We start from the raw sequence: 19,566 nt of genomic DNA on the forward strand, positions 1-19,566 counted from the left end.
TGGACGCTAACTTCACCAGTAAGTGGAATCCACCATCTAGTACACAGACTTGCTGAGTGTATGCATTCTTCCCCTCATCACAGCTGAGATTCAAATTGAGACCCTCAATCCCTTGGCAGGTGAGCTGGATGGGACTCTGGAATATGGCCTGTAGCTCATCTCATTGTTTTCTTGGCTGGTTATGGTTTGTACATCTTCCAGTGGGGCTCTGTAACTAAACCAATCATTGGAATTGTATGGTAGTGAAGTGAGCAAAAGCAAGCATGAAGAATGAGCTGTGCAAAATGAAAGCTACCAAACACAGAGGGCTACAAAGCAATGGGTACCTTCAACTCCTCCCTGGGAATTAAGAGAATGCACCAGCTGACAGAATCAGACCTGAGAGATCTTCAGTTGTGTATTTCTCACTGACACTAGTGCCAATTTGGAATATGATTATTGGCCTTTTCTACGTACACCTCTTAGCCTCAGGGATTTACTGGCTTCTATAGAAGCAGTTAAACCCGAATACTGATCTTAAAGTTTTACAGGATACAAGATCTCAGAGTAAACATAGCTTGGACGGAGTGATAAGAGATTTCTTATTGCATGTTCCATGGGCCAAGTTATATGAGCTATTGTTATTTATTATTTCTATCTAGCATGATAGATGTATATGGTTCTGTATAGGAAGAAAATACTACATGATCTTTATCCTTAAGGTGCTATCTTTCTATGGACTGGATTGAGACTAGCCCTAATCCAGCTATCCAAGGCAATAAGGATTGCCCAGCTATATTGGCTCCAGGTCCCTAGGGGAATGCAAATGCTCTATGCAAGATGCTTTTCCTGGGGAGCGAGTGGGTGTAGGTGTCATTTGGGGTGGGAGGAGAGCAAGGAATAGGTGAATCCATTGCTGCATGCTGGCCAGCAGACCATACAGCTGGGGATTAAATTGCACCCTGAAAAGAGCTGTAGCAAATTACTTCCCCATTGCATTAGTGCCTCCTGGGTTGGATACTGATTCTTACTCAGGGCTATATAAAAGGCATCCAGCCCTATGTTCAGTATGGCAAGACAGTATATGAGGGAGATCACATTAGGAAAAGGAGGCAAAGAGGAAAGAATAAACCAAATAAAACTGGCAAAGGTCTCCAGTGTAATTTAGTGCACAGAATGTATTGCTGTACTAGAGCCTTTGTTGTGCACAGAATGGGGAGATTCATGAATGCAAAGTGCTGGAGGTGAGGGGAAGAGGAGGGGGCATGGGACTGGTCCATTACAATCCCTCTCTGGAGAGATGTTAGAAAAACTTACTGGACTTCACTGTAGGTTTAGCTGGGGATGCTCATATCTAGGAAAATGCTAGCATTCTGTAAACTGCGAATCAATAGGAAAGGAAGTAATCCCTGAGGTCCTCAACAGTGGTAAAAACTATTAATTTTCAGGAGCTGAAAATGTAAATCAGCTCTATGTGCACCAGGTTGGATCCACGCTCTGCTGGATATTGCCAAATGGGGAAAGGCTTCTTTTCTAGGCAAGGAAAACAAAGCACCAGGATTTTATATATGGCAAGCTCTGTGATTAGTCACCTAATTGGGGGACATCTGCTCTCTTACTTGTTTTGTGTGGGCAGGGAGTGAAGACTAGCAACATTGGAGGGTTGTGGGGTGGGGGAATGTTCTTTGCTGTGGAATTTGTTTTATTTTTATTTTGCTCATCAGTATGGTTGGTCTCATCATCTGCTTGCCATGAGACCTAATCTGTTCCCATGTGCTCTAAATAGAGTAGTGGGCTAGTGGCAGAATAGATTCCATGAAAAAACCTCAGCCTTGGAACTTGATCTAGCTCTCACACATGTGCACACACCTTGGTCCAACAAAACCAGAGGTGGTGGTGGTTGTTTAGGGCACCATGTGTGACTCATCTATTTTTCCCATGCTTCTATTTAGCAGGTGTCTTCAGGGGTATTGGCTTGTTGGATAAGGAAGGTTATTATTTGACTGGGTATTTTACATTTTGGACACTGAGGCAGGTTTCTCTAGGCCAGGTGTCATCATTTGGGTTTTTATATTTTGTTTTTGTATATTCTAAAGCTTTGTAAAAGTGTCTGGAGCTCTGGGGAATAGGAGCTTCAAAGGAATGTGAAGAAATGCATAATAAATGAATAAATGTTTGCGGTATTGTGACAAAAGAGAAAATAAAATGAAACAAAACCATCAGACTGAAAGGACACAGCCCAGAGATCTGATGTGCTTTGTTACAAATAAAACATTGTCAGGAATGGAGCAGGTCAAACAATACACCAAAAAAACAGAACAAACAAAATGACAAACACTATAGAACCTGCATTACTATGAAGGATTTCATTGTAATAATATAACAATGTGACTCACAGTAATTAACAGTAACAATTGTAAACACACAACACACAGTAAATGAAATTTTAAAAACTATTCTGAAGATTGTGAAGTTGGTTTACAAATAAATAAACTGCAGCCCCAGGCATAATTGCTTGATGAACTTGTGAGTTCTAGTCCCAGCTCTAACACTGACTTATTGGGTGGTCTTGGTGGAGTAATTTCCCCTTCTTGTGTCTCATTCAGGGGCGCCAGGACAGGGGAAGCCAGGGGACCATGGCCCCATCACTTTCTACCTGCCTTAAGGGCAAGCGAAGGAGGGGAGAGGGTGGAGAGGAGTGAGTGGGAGCGGGGCCTCGGGGGAAGGGGCAGAGTGGGGGTGGGGTCATGGTTCAGGAGCCAGTGGCCACTCCACTTCTAGGGTGCTTCTGGCATTCCTGGTCTCATTCCCTTCATCTCTAAAATTAGGATAAAAATATTTGCTTCCTAAGGCTGTTGTGGAGATTGATTAATGTTTCAACAGTGCTTTAAAGATGGAAAGTGCCAAGTGTTGTTGTTATAGGCTGCCTCAGTCTGTGATCTTGTCATACCTAACTAAAGAAGGGTCAGTACTTGAATGTAGACTTGCAATGAATCTTGAAGGTGCTGCAAGATGTAGTGTCGGGGAATTGGTAAGTGGTGATCTTCCCTTTAGGTATAAATCAATGCCCTCAGCATGAGATGAGGGACCCTATGCTACCAGAGGTGTCATGTTTCAAATGAGATGTTAAATCAAGAAAGGTCATTAAGAGCTCATGGAACTTTTTCCTACGTGTAGATCTGTTATCCTCTGTGTTCTGGTCAAATTCCACTTTTGGTAACTGTGTTTTGTCTACATGAATTTCTGCTTCAGTTTCCATTGAAAAAGGCATTCTGTCATTTCTTGTCCAAAATTGTTTTGTACTATAACTTTTGCTGTGTGCTGTTTAGCTACTGGTTTAGTCTTCCTCAGAGGTGGCTGCATCTTAGTGAAAGTTGATGCCATTTTCTCTCTCTTTCTCTCTCTGAAATTGCTTCAGTGTCCTTTATGATGAAAAGCATTGCATACGTGTAAATTATTACTACAAATTACTCAATGGTGAAGAGATGTTTGGAATTACTGGTTCTCTATCTTCTCACACATTCCATAACACACACACAGGAACGTTATACTGCAAAATAAAATGGGCTTGTTCAAAACTGCCCTTATTTGAAACTGATCCTGTAAAAAAACATAATTTAGTGACATAATGCCTCGGTTGCTGCTTTTTCTTTCAAATGCCAAACGTTTTACATTATCTGCTGAGTTATCAGGAGCTGACAGTGTCTTTGGGAAAAATTCTTTATAAATGTTGCCACAGTTTAAACATCATCTATTATTTTCCACCAGCCTTATGTGGGTTTAGCTTGCAGTCTCTTTTCTCCAATTGAGATGGTGTATACTGTTGGAACCCAGCTCTCTGAAACATTTATGCACTTTTTTCAACTGTAATGATTGTTTGCTATCAAGAACCTCTTCCCAGGAAAACCAGTGCAACTGTGATCACCATCTCAGTTTGTTTTGCTTTATAAATTAGTTAGGGTTTATGTGCTATTCTTTTTAATAAGGCAAAGATGGTGCTAAAAGTTCCTTCTCTCCCATCCATATGCCTGCCTCTCAGCGTACAGTAGTAAGTGGTGATAAGAAAGAGGAAGTTAAGGTTGTCAAGTGAACATGTTATAACCTATTCTCTGTCACGATTTATTATTTATGCATTACTACTTGTAATTAAGTTAATCACACCTCATTCATTTGTAATTGATATAAGCCTATCAAGGCCATAAAAGGTGGCTGAAGTAGTCCTTAATAGGTAATAAGGGCAAATGGCACTTTTCATTTGAAGTGCTTTAGGAAGGAAGGAATGGATAACCTCATTTTACAGATGGTGAAACTGAGGTACAGTGAGATTTACCAACTTGCCCTTGGCCAGATCCTGAGACCACATCAGAGCTATGAATAGAATCTAAAGCTCCTGGCTCTCAGACCGCTGACCCGTTCACTAGATTGCAGTGTCTCATCTCATGTGGTCTGTGTTATCATCGCATATATACCTGAGATATTCCAAGGGGTGGATTAAAAATGTCTCAAAATAAATAAATAAACCAATTTAGGGAACACTGTGTTTTATTAAAATCATGAGTCCAAATTCATCCTTGTTTATTGACTGACCTCAGTGGAGTTATACCAGGGATAATTCTGGCCCAAGGTGTTTTACATAACTCTGTATCGTGGTATCTTACCCAAGTCCAGATCACAGTGTGTTTTTCAATTTATGGGGCTTTATTTAAATAAACTCATCTTAAGCCTAACATCTCATCTGAATGATGGTGTTCCATCCAAATCCATCTCTGGGAACCTCATCCACTTCACAGTACGTTATCCAAATATTTCTCTTAGGTGTTTTGTTGAAGTGTCCATCACTATAGCATCTAGGTACTAAGACATGCATTTTATAATCCACATCTGGGGTAGTATCACCCCAGATGCAAGCAAAATCTTTAACAATGAAAACTGTAGTGAGGTCTCATGCTACTGAGATTTCATATTTTACAAGATATTTACTAGTACATTACAGGTGTCATAAATAATTATAACTACAGTTTTCAAACTAAAAGAAGGTACGTTTTGTGATACCTTGTCTTTGCTTTTTTAAATTTGTTCTCTCACTAGTTCACATAATAGTATTTTACACTGAGTTTGAATCATTAGTGCAAATCACTGAGGTTCTACTGTACAAATGTTGGAGTCTTTATGAACTGTGAAGATTGCTGATGCCTTATCTGAACTTAAATTGATGTAGGATCCCCCACCCCTGATCATGGTATCTCATCCAAAGAAACAAGATTGTCTTCCAGGTAATATTAAAGCTACACCATGGAAAGCTATAGGTCTAGATACTGGATCAGTGGGGTGCAGTGTGGCTACTGGGTGCCGAGCTGCTGATAGAGTCTGGGAGGATCATCCCAGTGTACAATGGATTCTCTGGTGGTGCAGAGCCAGTATGGCAGTTCTACACCCCATTACTTCCTTGATGCTGGTGTAGGAGGCGTGGCCGGGGGATGGGGTCAAGACTAGAATACACCTGTGTACCTTTGATCAACAAGTTTGGTGCTGATCCCTCAGGGTCACTGGTAGCTAATATAAATTAAAGCAACCCTAAGGCTGCTCAAAGCCATGTTCAGGTCCAGGATCAGGGGAGCATAAAGACCATCTTTGCCTTTCTCTCCCCAGTCTGTACTGTGCACTCTGGCTGTAGCCGAGGAATTGGTCATAGGCTCCAGCACTGGCAGAGGATTTCACAGCCCAGTTACATGATGACTCAAGGGTGGCTGACCTGCTAGCGTTGTGTTTGCTATTTGGCACATCTTTTAAATATCTAGAGATATTCCCTGGCACCTTTTCAGTTGCCTCCTTAGTGTCTTGTGACATGTGTTCCTAAAGTGCATGGCTTTTATTTTACATCTCTCACGCCAGCAAATGAGCTCCAAGATGGATATTCAGAAGACTGTGTGTTTATTAAGCACTGTAAAGCAGCTAGCTTGGAAATAATTTTATTTCTATAGGATATCTTTTTTCTACGCTTCGTTCCCTTATCTTTTATGATGAAGGGTGTCTGCATAGAAACATGATCTTTACTTTTCAGAAGTTCACAACCAATTGAGAGGCCTGGGGCCTAATTTTGCCATCACTGTAAATCTGGAATAACTCCACTGACAGCAGTAGAATTAAACTAGTATAATATCAATGTAAATTCAGAATCAGAGAGCTATATAATCTTTAGAATCAGGGTAGAGTTAGGACTCCTTTTCTACTAGCCATATCTATGATCTTAGATAGCTCACCTAATTGCTCTTTGACTCAGTTTCCCCAACTGTAAAAGTGAGACTATTTCTAACTTCAGAGGGGTGTTAAGAGTATAAATTCATTCATGTCTGTAGAGCAGTTAGAGAATTTCAAACGCCTTTATTATAAACATCTTTATTAATGTATTATGTTATTAACATAGGGACAGAAGGTGGCAAAGATGCTGCATAACTGTGAGGTTAGTGGGTGGCTAGAGTTGTAAATCTAAATGGAGCAATCTTCATTTCTACAGTCTTAAATTATAACATAGGGGTTGCCATACCAGAATTGATTGTTGGGCCGTTTCGTGCAATATAATACTGATAACTGTAATTCTTTGATATATTAGGGTAGTTGTTCAGATGAAAGGGTCTCTATAAATGCAAAGTGCTTTACAGCAGTGGTTAAATATTTATTATCCCTTTTGAATTGGGGAAACTGTCTTCAGGTACATCTAGTAACCACTCTGTGCCTCAGACAGCAATCCAGTAGTCTATTTGGGAAATTAACCTGGGGGTGCGTCTACACAGCATTTTGGAACCTCCAGCAGATAACCTTCCAGCCTGAGTTGACCGATTCAGGCTAGTGGGGCTCACACTAGTTCTCTAAAAATAGCTGAGTAGACAGTGCTTTGAAGTTGAGGCTCAGGCTCTGAAGTTTAGAGAGGGGGTGGGCTTCAGAATCCAAGCTTCAGCCTGAGCCAGAATTGCAAAGTGCTTTCTACACAGCTATTTGTAGAGCACTAGTACAAACCCTCCTAGCCTGAATCTGTTGACCCCAGCTGGGAGGCTCATTCCTTCAGGCTCCAAAATGCTGTTTAGCTAGGAGTCCTCACTCCCAGGCCCCTGTTCTCACCACTCGCACATACTGCATCTGGGATCATCGTGCTCTGCTGCATTGTTGCCCTGAGCATGATGCATCATTGTCCTCTTGCAATATGGGATATTTTATTTTATATTAGTATTGCAGTAACACCCAGAGGCCTCAAAGATCACTTGGGACCATGTAGTGTTAGGCTCTGTACTAACAAACAAGAAGACACAGCCTCTTCCCTTCATTTAAAAGGCTACAGCATATGAGTCATATCCATCAAAATCATGGGAGCTAGGACTTTTTCAAGACAGGTGGCAGGCTACTTGTTAACACAGAGAGATATATGGAAGGTCTTTGATGCAAAGACCCCCCCAAGACTGGAATTGCTCTAGAGTGGATAGATGTACCAACCATTCTAATGGAACTTCAATTTTCCATTTTCCTTTGACATTTTTAAAAGTAAGAATACTGCACAGGGAAACTTTTGAACGAGAAGGAATAGTCACTAAATCAAACATGATACAACAGCTTCATAAACTATCCTTTTCTGCTCATCACTTCTCAGACTATTTTATGCATGTTCAGTCAAACTCTTAGCCCAATGCCAACAGCACAACCAGCTCCACTACATTTTGATCTAATCAGTATTTGCATAAGGTGGGGTTTAGGAGGCCCTGGTTAAGCGAGAGAATTAAAGAGTTAGTAGAACATCTTCACTCAGACAGCATATTATTATTCCTACAAACACCGAAAAGTAGTATTTTAGATACAAGTGTCGGATTTCTTTCTCTGTTGTTCCTTCCAGAGTGCAATGAAATATGTTAACGCTTTCTATGCCACAGATCCTAGCAGACCCAAGATTTGGAACACGTCCTCTAAGACACTAACTGCACCTTTCTTTTAGCCGAAGGTATGTGGTAGGAGTATTTCCTACTGGTTAGAGCAGGTGACTGGGAATGAGGACTGCCAAGTTCTTTTCCTGACTGCTACTGACTCTCAGTGTAACCTTGGACAGATCATATGAGGTCAGATTGTCCCTGGACCATGTACTGGGAGATAGCACAGGAAAACTTCCCCACCATGGAGGTACTGTACAAAGGGACAGGGAGGACAGGGACTTCATTTCCTGTGAACTACTTGGAGAGCACATCATCCCAAAGGGGTACAAGGTAGTGGGGCCAGAGCCCAAGGACTGGTGCCACCTGTGTTGGGGGAGCCTATACACTGAGCAGTTCCCCCTGGGGCCTACTCAGCATGCTGTCTGAGTGGCCCTATTGAGTCTTGCGTTCTTAGTTTACCCCTCTATACTTACCTTCCTCACATGGGCATTGCAAGGTTTAACAAATTGTAATCCTACAGAATGTTTGTGATGGATGCGCATGTATGGAGGAAGACACTATAAGGACATAGGTTCTAGAATTATACTGCAGGTCACTAATCTTCAGAGGAAGCACGTTGTATGGGCTAAGTATGGAGTGCCTCTTCACAAGACATATGATCTATGACCTAAAATACTGAAGTGGTAAATATAGACAGAATCATTATAGTGGCTCAGTTTCTTTTTTTCATACCTCAGACTGAATTCAATCTGCATTTAATATAACGTGTGCTTGCCAAACAAAATCCTGCACCACCCTCCCATCTCACCACCACCACCCCATACATACCTGAACCCCATAACACCTGCAGTTTATAACTGAGCACTAGTAAACTGTGCTGCTGAATTCACTAAGTATAGAATTAGGAACCATAGGAATTGCCACATGAGAACAGACCTGGGGTCCATCTAGAAGTTCAGGATCGTGGGATCAACAGTGTTCTCTTACCTGAAAGGCATTGAAAGGTGAAAGATGTGTTGAGCTCCTGAACCCTGCCTCTGTTACACTGAGCAGAAGTGACTGCAGCTGGAAGTGTGTTTCTGTATATTTATACTTATTTGTTTCTATTTAAAAGGGATGCATCCATGCATTGCTATCATTTTCTCAATAATTAAAAATCACACTATATCAACACTTATCTATCAACTACAATACCATGTGATAATAAGCTGCCAGCACTTCATCCAATGATATATGCAGGCATAGATCTTGCTGGGCATGAGCCAATGTGCATATAGTTTGATTTGAATGCAGGTTAAACTGTAAACAAGGGTGTGATAGGCTATGTGCTGCTGACAGTGTTTTCGGGCTAGCTGGTATAAGTGGGAACACCCTGAACTGATTAGCTTGAAATGTCAATAAGTGAGGATATAAGTGACCAGTCTTCAAAATGTTTGGTCCTTACATAATCTGTACCATGTCCAAACCAATTAGATACAAGAAGTATAGATGTTAGTAGCTAGGAAAAATATACATAAATTGTATAATGTGTGACATGATTTGGAATTGTGGTATCACCCTGTACCTAAACCCCCTGCATCTGGGCCTGACTAGCATGGGCATCGAGCTTTTACATGCCTAATAAAGTAACCAGAGTGATGATCTGGAGTAGAAGTGAGTTTTTGGATCACAGATGATTGGATGAAGTGTTCTCCCAGAACTGGATGAACTATTCTGGGTGAGCTGAGCAGAAAAGGTCTCAGAGGGAATCCCAACAATATATATCCACGATCAATAACATGCAAAATCAAAGCTCCTCATCAAACAGGGTCTGGTTGTCAGCAGATAAAATCACTCAATGACTGCCCCCTGCCAGGTATTATGAAATGGGGTCAGGATAGGTTTTGTGATGCAGCATACCTCTTCCCTAGAAATTAGATTGTGAACTACCAAACTCATTCCACCTAAAACTCTGAAAAACAATTAGAAGGTAATAATTTTTAGTCTCTGTTGAACAGAGTTTGGTGTGAAGTGACAACCTCAAGGTGAAAGGTTCTGTTTTGTTAGGCCCATCACCAATTTGCAGATAGTGAGTAGAAGGGATTCTTTGGCAGATAAAACACACACAGAACAAGAAGCTTTGAAGAAAATGGGAAATTGCTATCCAAGGAAGAGGACGAACATGAGAAAAAAACTATTTTTAATACATCTGAAACCAAGAGGCTTTTATATGCCTGAGTTATTATTGAAGTCTGGCTGGATGTGATTACAGGGAGCTGTTGTTTCACGAATGATTTTTAATCCTGTTGGCAGAGCCAGACAGGGTATAAATTTGCAAGTCGATTGGTATGCGGATCACCCTGTTGCCTGACTATTGATTTGAAAGATTCAGGATGAATGTGCCATGTTTTATAAGGAAAGCATTTGAATAGGGAAAAGGATGCTCAGAGTTCTCGGAGACTTGGCTAAATGCTGCTGCATGGAAGTAGCAGAGTCTAAGGGCATGACTACACTTGCAGATGTAGAGTGCTGTGAGTTAAACCAGCCCTCGGAGAGCACAGTAGGGAAAGTGCTGCAGTCTATCCACACTGACAGCTGCTTGCGTACTGGCGTGGCCACATTTGCGTCACTTGCAGCAACATTGAGAGCGGTGTATTATGGGCAGCTATCCCAGCATGCAAGTGACTGCAACGTGCTTTTCAAATGGGGAGGTGGGGTGGAGTGTGACAGGGAGTGTGTTGTGTGTATGTGGGGGGAGAGAGAGTGGGTTTTGGGGGGGCTGAGAGCATGTCAGCATGCTGTCTTGTAAGTTCAGACAGCAGCAAACCCTCCCTCCCCCCTGCCTCTGTCTCTCGCACACATCATTCCACACTTACCTGTCTCGGAGCAGATAAACTATCAGAAACTGAGCTTTCAAATGGCATATCCGCATTCCTACAGCAAGTTCAAAACAATAAAAGTGGCCACTTGATTTAAGGGGATTATGGGACGTTTCCGGAGGCTGATCAGAGTGCAGTAATGCAACACCTCATCCACACTGGCGTCGTGGTGCTCCAGCAAACGTTATTCCACTCGCCAAGGTGGAGTACCAGCAGCGCTATAGCCGTGGAGTCAGAGCGCTCTATGTGCCTTGCCAATGTGGACGGGGAATGAGCTAGTGCACCCGGGGCTGCTTTAATGTTCTGTAAACATTAATGTTCGCAAGTGTAGCCAAGCCCTAAGATGAGCCACTAGATGCCATTCCAAGGTCTGGAAAAACCATCTTGTAAGGAATGTTTTTCTGTATTACAATAAGGCTGGAAGGGCAGTGCACAAACGTGGTGAAGTGAGAGCAAATGGTACAGGGTTGGGACACTGGACTAGTACACTAGCCTTTCACCTTTGAGGAGATTGGTTCAGATAAAATCTCCAATCATAATGGATAACAGACCTGGGGGAACTCTCAAGCCAAGTTCCATTTAGCACCTTATACAACTAACCCATTCCATTGGCACAATTCAGTGTGATAGCATTGGAAGCTTTTCTCTCTGAAAGACCTAGAGTGAAATAAAAGAGAAGCAGTACCAGAGGTTAAGATTGAGGTGTCTTGGCAGAGTTATTTGGCATTCCAGAACTGGAATAGCAGGAGGTATTGCAAGTCAGGAAAGAAATATCAGCACACCACCTCATGTGCACCTGGTTCTATCTAGCCATATTAATCCCTCACTTCTATGGGCACTACAATCACTCATATATAGATATATATATGTGTGTGAGTGATATTATTAGGACATCAAAATGGAAACTGAAAATTATTGAAGGCGTGGCAATTTTAAGTACTGGGCCAGATCAGAATACTGGTGTTTTACACCCACTTTGCACTCTCTCTGCAAAGAACAGCTGTAATTGACCACAGTTATAAGTCACCACACAGCTCTTTCTAAGACAGCACCCTTATTCTTAAAGTGGAAGCATTACAGAGAAAACATATTAAAAATAGTGCCATCAAGCGATTAAAAACATTAATCGCGATTAATCACGCTGTTAAACAACAATAGAATACCATTTATTTTAAATATTTTTGGATGTTTACTACATTTTCAAATATATTAATTTCAGTTACAACACAGAATACGAAGTGTGTTTTGATTACAAATATTTGCACTGTAAAAAACAACAACAAAAATATTTTTCAATTCATCTCATAAAAGTACTGTAGTGCAATCCCTTCATCATGAAAGTTGAACTTACAATTGTAGAATTATGTACAAAAAACTGCATTCAAAAATAAAACAATGTAAAACTTTAGAGCCTACAAGTCCATTCAGTCCAACTTCTTGGTCAGCCAATTACTCAGACAAACAAGGTTGGTTACAATTTGCAGGAGATAATGCTGCCTGCTTCTTGTTTACAATGTCACATGAAAGTGAGAACAGGTGTTCGCATGGCACTGTTGTATCTAGCATTGCAAGATATTTGCGTGCCAGATGCGCTAAAGATTCATATGTCCCTTCATCTTTCAGCTACCATTCCAGAGGACATGCTTCCATGCTGATGATGGGTTTTGCTTGATAACGATCCAAAGCAGTGTGGACTGATGCATGTTCATTTCTATCATCTGAGTGAGATGCCACCAATAGAAAGTTGATTTTCTTTTTTGGTGGTTCAGGTTCTGTAGTTTCCACATTGAAGTGTTGCTCTTTTAAGACTTCTGAAAGCATGCTCCACACCTCGTCCCTCTCATATTTTGGATGGCACTTCAGACTCTTAAACCTTGGGTCAAATGCTGTAGCTATTTTTAGAAATCTCACATCGGTACCTTCTTTGCATTTTGTCAATTTTGCTGTGAAAGTGTTCTTAAAATGAACAAGTGCTGGGTCATCATCCAAGACTGCTATAACATGAAATATATGCAGAATGTGGGTAAAACAGAGCAGGAGACATACAATTCTCCCCCCAAGGAGTACAGTCACAAATTTAATTGATACATTATTTTTTTAACAAGCATCATCAGCATGGAAGCATGTCCTGTGGAATGGTGGCCGAAGCATGAAGGGGCATATGAATGTTTAGCATATCTGGCATATAAATACCTTGCAACACTGGCTACAAAAGTGCCTTGTGAATGCCTGTTCTCAGTCTTAGGTTACATTGTAAATAAGAGGTAGGCAGCAGTATCTCCCGTCAGTGTAAACAAATGTGTTTGTCTTAGCGATTGACAGAATAAGAAGTAGGACTGAGTGGACTTTTAGGCTTTAAAGTTTTACATTGTTTTGTTTTTGAGTGCAGTTATGTAACCAAAAAAAATCTGCATTTGTAAGTTACACTTTCACGGTAAAGGGATTGCATTTCAGTACTTGTATGAGGTGAACTGAAAAATACTATTTCTTTTGTTTATCATTTTTACAGTGCATATATTTGTAATAAAAAATAATAATACAAAGTGAGCACTGTGCACTTTGTATTCTGTGTTTGTAATTGAAATCAATATTGAAAATGTAGAAAAACATCCACAAATATTGAATAAATTTCAGTTGGTATTCTATTGTTATAAGTGTGATTAATTGCAATTAATTATTTTAATCGTGATTAATTTTTTTAGTTAATCACGTGAGTTAACTGCGATTGACAGCCCTAATTAAAAGCAATAAAAGAACCTACATGCACGCTAATAAGTTTGCCAGAGATCTCACACACACACACACACACACACACACACACACACCAACTCCAACAAAGGCTCTGGCAGAAGTAAGTCCTCCAAACCCTACAAAGGGATGTTTTTCTGTGGTTACAAGTTCATTACATCTGTTAATTCAGAGTAAACACACCCATGAATCATTTAGGGCTTGTCTACACTTAAAATGCTACAGTGGCACAGCTGTATTGCAGCAGCTGCAACACTGTAGCACTTTAGTTTAGACGCTACCTATGCCAACTGGAGTGATTCTCCCATTGGCCTAGATAATCTACCTCCCCGAGAGTCAGTAGCTAGGTCGATCTATTGATCTAGTGATTTCTATATGGGGACTTAGATCAGCTTAACTATGCCACTCAGTAATGTGGATTTTCTAGTGTAGACCAGGTCTTCATCTTTTCTTTATACAGTTTGGGCCTTTGAGATTCGGATTACAGTAACAGGTAATTGGTAGACAATAGTCCCTTCCTCAGGGCATAGCTTCAAAAGGCTGGGCTTTTGCATAACTGGAGGTGGGAATTTGCATTCACCTCTCCCTAGAGATTCCCCAGGGAAACCATTTGACACTGTTTGTCCAAAAGTCCATTCTTGTCTGGCCCATTGTTTAATATATTATGCCTTAGTAACCTCATACAGTAGACTCTTATAACTTTATATACAACGTTGCCATACATATTTTACCAGGACACTAATGATCAGTGAAATATGAGTTTTCAAATGATACTTCACAAGACATACTTTGTACAAAATTTATCATCGTTTTGTAAAAGTGGTGAACTTAAGTGTACAGTCTGTCACAGTGACACCTGCTGGTTATGTGATAACTCCCAACACAAAGACTGTTACCACATAAACTGCCCACCTGGCTTTGGGAAAAGGTGGGAGTGGACATATTTACCTACAAGGAAAAGCAGTATTTGATTACAAATAACTATTATTCAAATTCTTGGGAGTTTGAAGCTCTGCCTGATACAAGAAATGAGTCAGTAATTGGCAAACTGAAGGCCCAGTTTGTGACATATGACATTTTGGACACTGTATTCACCAATAACAGTCCCCAATTTGCCTCAGAAAAATTAAGGGAATTTGCATGCAAATGGAAGTTTGACCACCATGCCTCTCCCCCAGCATACCTACAGAGTAATAGTAAGGTAGAGTCAGCTTGAAGTTACACAAGGTAGTTTGTTCTGGTTCAGACCCCTTGTTAGCATTTTTGCCACACAGGAATACCCTATCATACGGGTGCCAAAATAGTCCATTGCAGGCCCTGATGGGACAAAGGAACAAAACCCTGTTACCAGTGAGGGGAGACCTGTTGCAGCCAGAATGATGGAGATACTGCTGAAAGGAGATGCCTCCTTTCTCTGATTGTTGGCTAGTACAGTATGAGAGGTCAGCCAAGGATCTACTAGCCCTGGAGACAGGCAGTCCTGTGAGGATCCAGCCATTAGAGAGACAGAAAAATGAGTAAACTAAAGGAGCTATGTGGGGTGTAGTGGCACCCAAGCCATACAAGGTGACCACATAAGAGGGACAAGCAATCCAAGGCAACAGGAGTCACTTATGAGCCAGCAGACACAATACCCAGAGACAGCCTACAGAGATCATTACAGAAGGAAGAGGCCAGCCCCACAGAGAATGAAGGAAAAAGATAAGAAAAGAAGGGAAAACAGTTAAAACATTTGTATTACGTAAGCCTTTTGTTTTAACATTTTTTGGTTTTCTTTTCTTTTTTTTAGGCTGAAAGAGTTCTTAGAAGGAAAACCCCTCTGCCTGGCAGTTTTTTAGGTAGTATTAAAGATGGTAATAACTGTTCTTTTGGGGGAAAGAGACGAAGTTAGCTGAGGTGCGCTGAAGCTGTTCTTGTTGCTGTTTGTTTGATTCCCTTTCATCTCAAGTGGTGGCTGGGATTCATCTGGAGCCAGTAGATGTGGCAGTGTCATTTGGGTCCCTGTTCCTGGCCCAGTCTGTTATCCTGATCCAAAAAAATTTCCTGACCAAAGGAGATGGTGGTTGTAGCAGCCATGATGGTGAAGCTTCTCCATTAATTAACACCCCAAAGTCTCTTTCTTTTAGGACCCATAAAAGGAATGGTGAGCAGAATAACCAATCCCCTCATGATTTCATCCACCAAATAGGCCCAGTTTTCGACACACCAATTTTGGTGATTTCTGGTGCCGCACTTTTCTTGTTTACCAGCCATGAGCTTCACACAATTCTTGAGTTAAATCAGTAAGCCTTTTTGTTTCAACTAATTCAGTCTTTCTGACTCCCTTTAGTCCTTTTTCCCATCGATATTTGTTATTATTGTTGAAATATTGTTATTTCTCAAACATTTTACAGTTGAGCTCTCAATTAGGGTAAATTTGTAGGCCCAATTATTACAAGGAACATAAGTGGAAAAGGGAATGCAGGGAGTTAGACTGGAAGCAACTCAGCCACATGGACAGAGCATTGAATCGGGTTTAATAACATTCTACTCAGTCAACTTGACCTGCATTGTGCTCCAATCTTTGTGTAACAATCACCAGTTGAAGTTAGGAAGAAATCCCCCACCCAACCCCTGGTATAATATTGCACAGTTAGCTACATTGTAAGTGTGAAGGATAGCTATGCTTTCCTCTGAAACATCTTCCTTGGCCAGTATCTGATACAGCTATCTGATACCATCTGTTACCAATCTCTGATGCAAGTCTAGATGTACCATCGGTTTGTTTTGAAATGACAGAAGGTGGGATACCAGAACAGATCATCCACTGTTTCTTTTACACTTGTAAGCGGGACAGCAGACTAGATGGGCCATTGGTTTGCTCTGCCCAATCAGGAGGTCCGATATCAGACTAGACAGACTGTTGGTCATTTTGATTATGATAGTAAATGGATACAGGACTGTTCCTGGGTGGCAGGAAGCAGGAATCCAGACTAGATTGATTATGAGTCTATATCAGTAGTGTATTTCCTAGGTTCCTTGCAGTTGACTGCACACACTTTCAATTATTATGTCATGAAGAATTTAGTACTAACCCCTGCAAACTGAAGCTCAGGAAAGTGTTTAAAGTTTGTGGTTCAAATCAGGTACAGATTAAACCATCAGGTCTGACTATCCTCCGCACACAGTCATCTTTTCAGGACCTCACCAATTCCACAGTAACCTGCAGGAGGCCAGGCGCTTACCATCCATACATAATTTTCAGCAGGTTTGGTGGCAATACAAATTTTATGCAAGGAGCTGTCCCTGGCCCTACAGGTTTGTGTCAATCACTGTGCTGGTGCATTGATCTTCTTCACTCTGACGTGATGTAAAATGAAGCAAGGATGGAGGTTAAACCATAATTTTTTTTCCCTTCACCCAACTATTTGCAAAATCTCCCTGGGGTTTCAGGGCACATGAAAGTTTCAGCTTTAGATTGTTCCTTCTTAGCTGTGGATCTGCTTGGAATATTTAAGAAGCATAAAGTAGGAATGTTATGGATGTTGACGGTACCTCTAGAAGTTATTCTCAACTTTCCAAGGCCCCCCTTGAAGAGTGATTGCCTAACATGGATTCAGGCTGCTGTAATTTGAGATGACATGCCAGATCAACTGAGGCAGCCTTTAGAGTCATATTAACACTCCAGTTCTCACCATTGCGAACAAGTCACCTTTAGGGATGCAAATTTAATTAAACTCTTTAAGCCTTTTTTCCCCCTCCCTATTTCTGTGGGTAAAAGTCACTCAGCTCCTTCAATAGATGTTATCCCTCAGATGACCAAAACCACAGGCGACAGTCAGTCTCTTTCTCTGTGCAAATTGTATTATATAAAAACATAGTATAAAAGCTTAGCTAGACAGACAGGCTGGCAGACAAAGGGTTTCAGCTGGTAGCAGCAACTCAATAGAGAGAAATGAAGAGAATGGTCTCCTGAACAAAATCATTTCAAGTTTGTTTTCAACAAGTAAATAAAAATGGCTTAAAAGGAGATGAAGGAATGTAGGGTTTCTGAATGTTTAATGCAACCGTATATAATGGCTTTACATTGTATGTCGTGAAGAGCCAGATCCTGCCATCCTTACTCGTATTGAATAATTCTTCTCCTCTAATAGCCCCCTTGAAATCAATGAATAAGGGTGGCAGAATCAGGCCCTAAATTATGGATGCTTGGTATGAATGCTATAGAGGGGAAAGAAGTGCAGGGAGCAGCTTTTCCTCCCTCTCCGGGTCTCTGGTGGAGAAAGCAGTTCTGCAATCACAAGGTGGTCGTTCCTAGCACACACCTTAGAGGTCTGTGTCTAGGCATGGCAGGGGCACAACAATCAGACCGCCCCCATGAAGCAGCTAGCACTGAGAGAGATGCTTCCTACATCTTCTGTATAGATGAAGCAAGAGCTGCTGTTCACCATGCTTCCCTCACTAACCCTCTCTCATGCCTAAGGAATGAATACTTTTGTTTGAGCAGTGCTTCCCTACTTACCCATCCCAGCTCTGTTTGTAAGAGTCAGCGAGTGGTTTTTAATGTACCTTTGAAGTTTTAATTTTAAACACATTAGGAATTGCACTAGGAAAGGTTCTCACATTGACATTTACTCCCACACCTTGTACCTGCATGTCAGAATCCTGCCCCTACTCAAAGGAGCTGAATGAATGGATCATGTTGTGATACTTCAACCATTCCGGTAACACAGGGATTGTTCATGGTGGAATGTGCAGGGAGAATGGGAGCTTAACAAATCCATCAGACCAACCCTGGATCAGTTATGGAATACTGACCAGCACCTTTAACGGGGATTCTTGCCTCACCTAGTTAATGTAGCACTTGTGAAAAGCACAGATGCAAGCTTGACAGCTCTAGAAACTGAAGTGTATTTTCAGCATAGGCAGCAGTTTCCTTTACAGTGCTAGCTTGCCATAACCTTGTCCTTGAGGGACCAAGTTTAGGACAGAAATAACAATTGAAGTCTTTGGCTCTTCTGCTGAGACTGCCAATAAGGGTGACATGGGGAGGGATAGCTCAGTGATTTGAGCATTGGTCTGCTTAAACCCAGGGTTCTGAGTTCAATCCTTGAAAGGCCACTTAGGGATCTGGGGCAAAATCAGTACTTGGTCCTGCTAGTGAAGGCAGGGGGCTGGACTCAATGACCTTTCAGGGTCCTTTCCAGTTCTATGAGATAGGCATATCTCCATATAGATTTTTAAATCTCTGGAGGGTTTTAGATTAAAGCTGAGTGAATTTTTTCTAGACAAAACTTCTTTTGTCAGTAAATGCAGATTTGATGACACAAAATTTCTTGAATATGTGTCAGTTTCACAACATTTTTTATTTACAAGAAAACTTCCAAAAATTCACACTAAAATCAAAATGGACAATTTCAACACTTTCAAAATGAAAAATGTTTGAATTTCTCAATTTGAAATAACTTTTTATTTTAAAAATTCCTTTAATTTTATCTCAAATAAATATTTAAAATGCTCAGAATCAAAACAAAATGTTTCATTTGACCCAAAACAATTTATTTTTGCTTTTCAATTCACCAACATTTTTCAATTTTAGTCCAACCCAAAACAATTTTTTTTCTGACTTTTTGAAATTATGAATGAACTGAAAAATTCACTTTTTGCACAGATCTAATGTTGATACCATTCCATCCAGAATGATACCACAGTTTGTCTGGTATGTGCATATATTTGGGAAGGTAAACAGAGTCCTGTAGTTAACATATATGATAGGGGATCAGGAAATCTGGGTACTATACTTTGTGTTATCATAGACTTCCTGTGTGTCTATCAGCAAGTTCTTTAACCTCCCTGGGCCTTAGTTTCCACACATGTAAAATGGAGTCTTGCAGGTTTAGTTCATTAATATTTGTAAAGTGATTTATGCTCCTCAGAAGTGAGGTGCTATAGAAGTGAAGACTATATTTATCATTTCTCTTCCTTCCACCTCTTTCTCTGTCTCCCTCAAAGATGAGATCAGAAAAACAAGTTTGGTAGCAAAGCACATAAAGAAAATTTGAAATAAAGAAAAATTCTCCTCAAACCCT

This window comes from Chrysemys picta, chromosome 4, assembly GCF_011386835.1.
Source record: "Chrysemys picta bellii isolate R12L10 chromosome 4, ASM1138683v2, whole genome shotgun sequence".
Lineage (NCBI taxonomy): Eukaryota > Metazoa > Chordata > Testudines > Emydidae > Chrysemys > Chrysemys picta.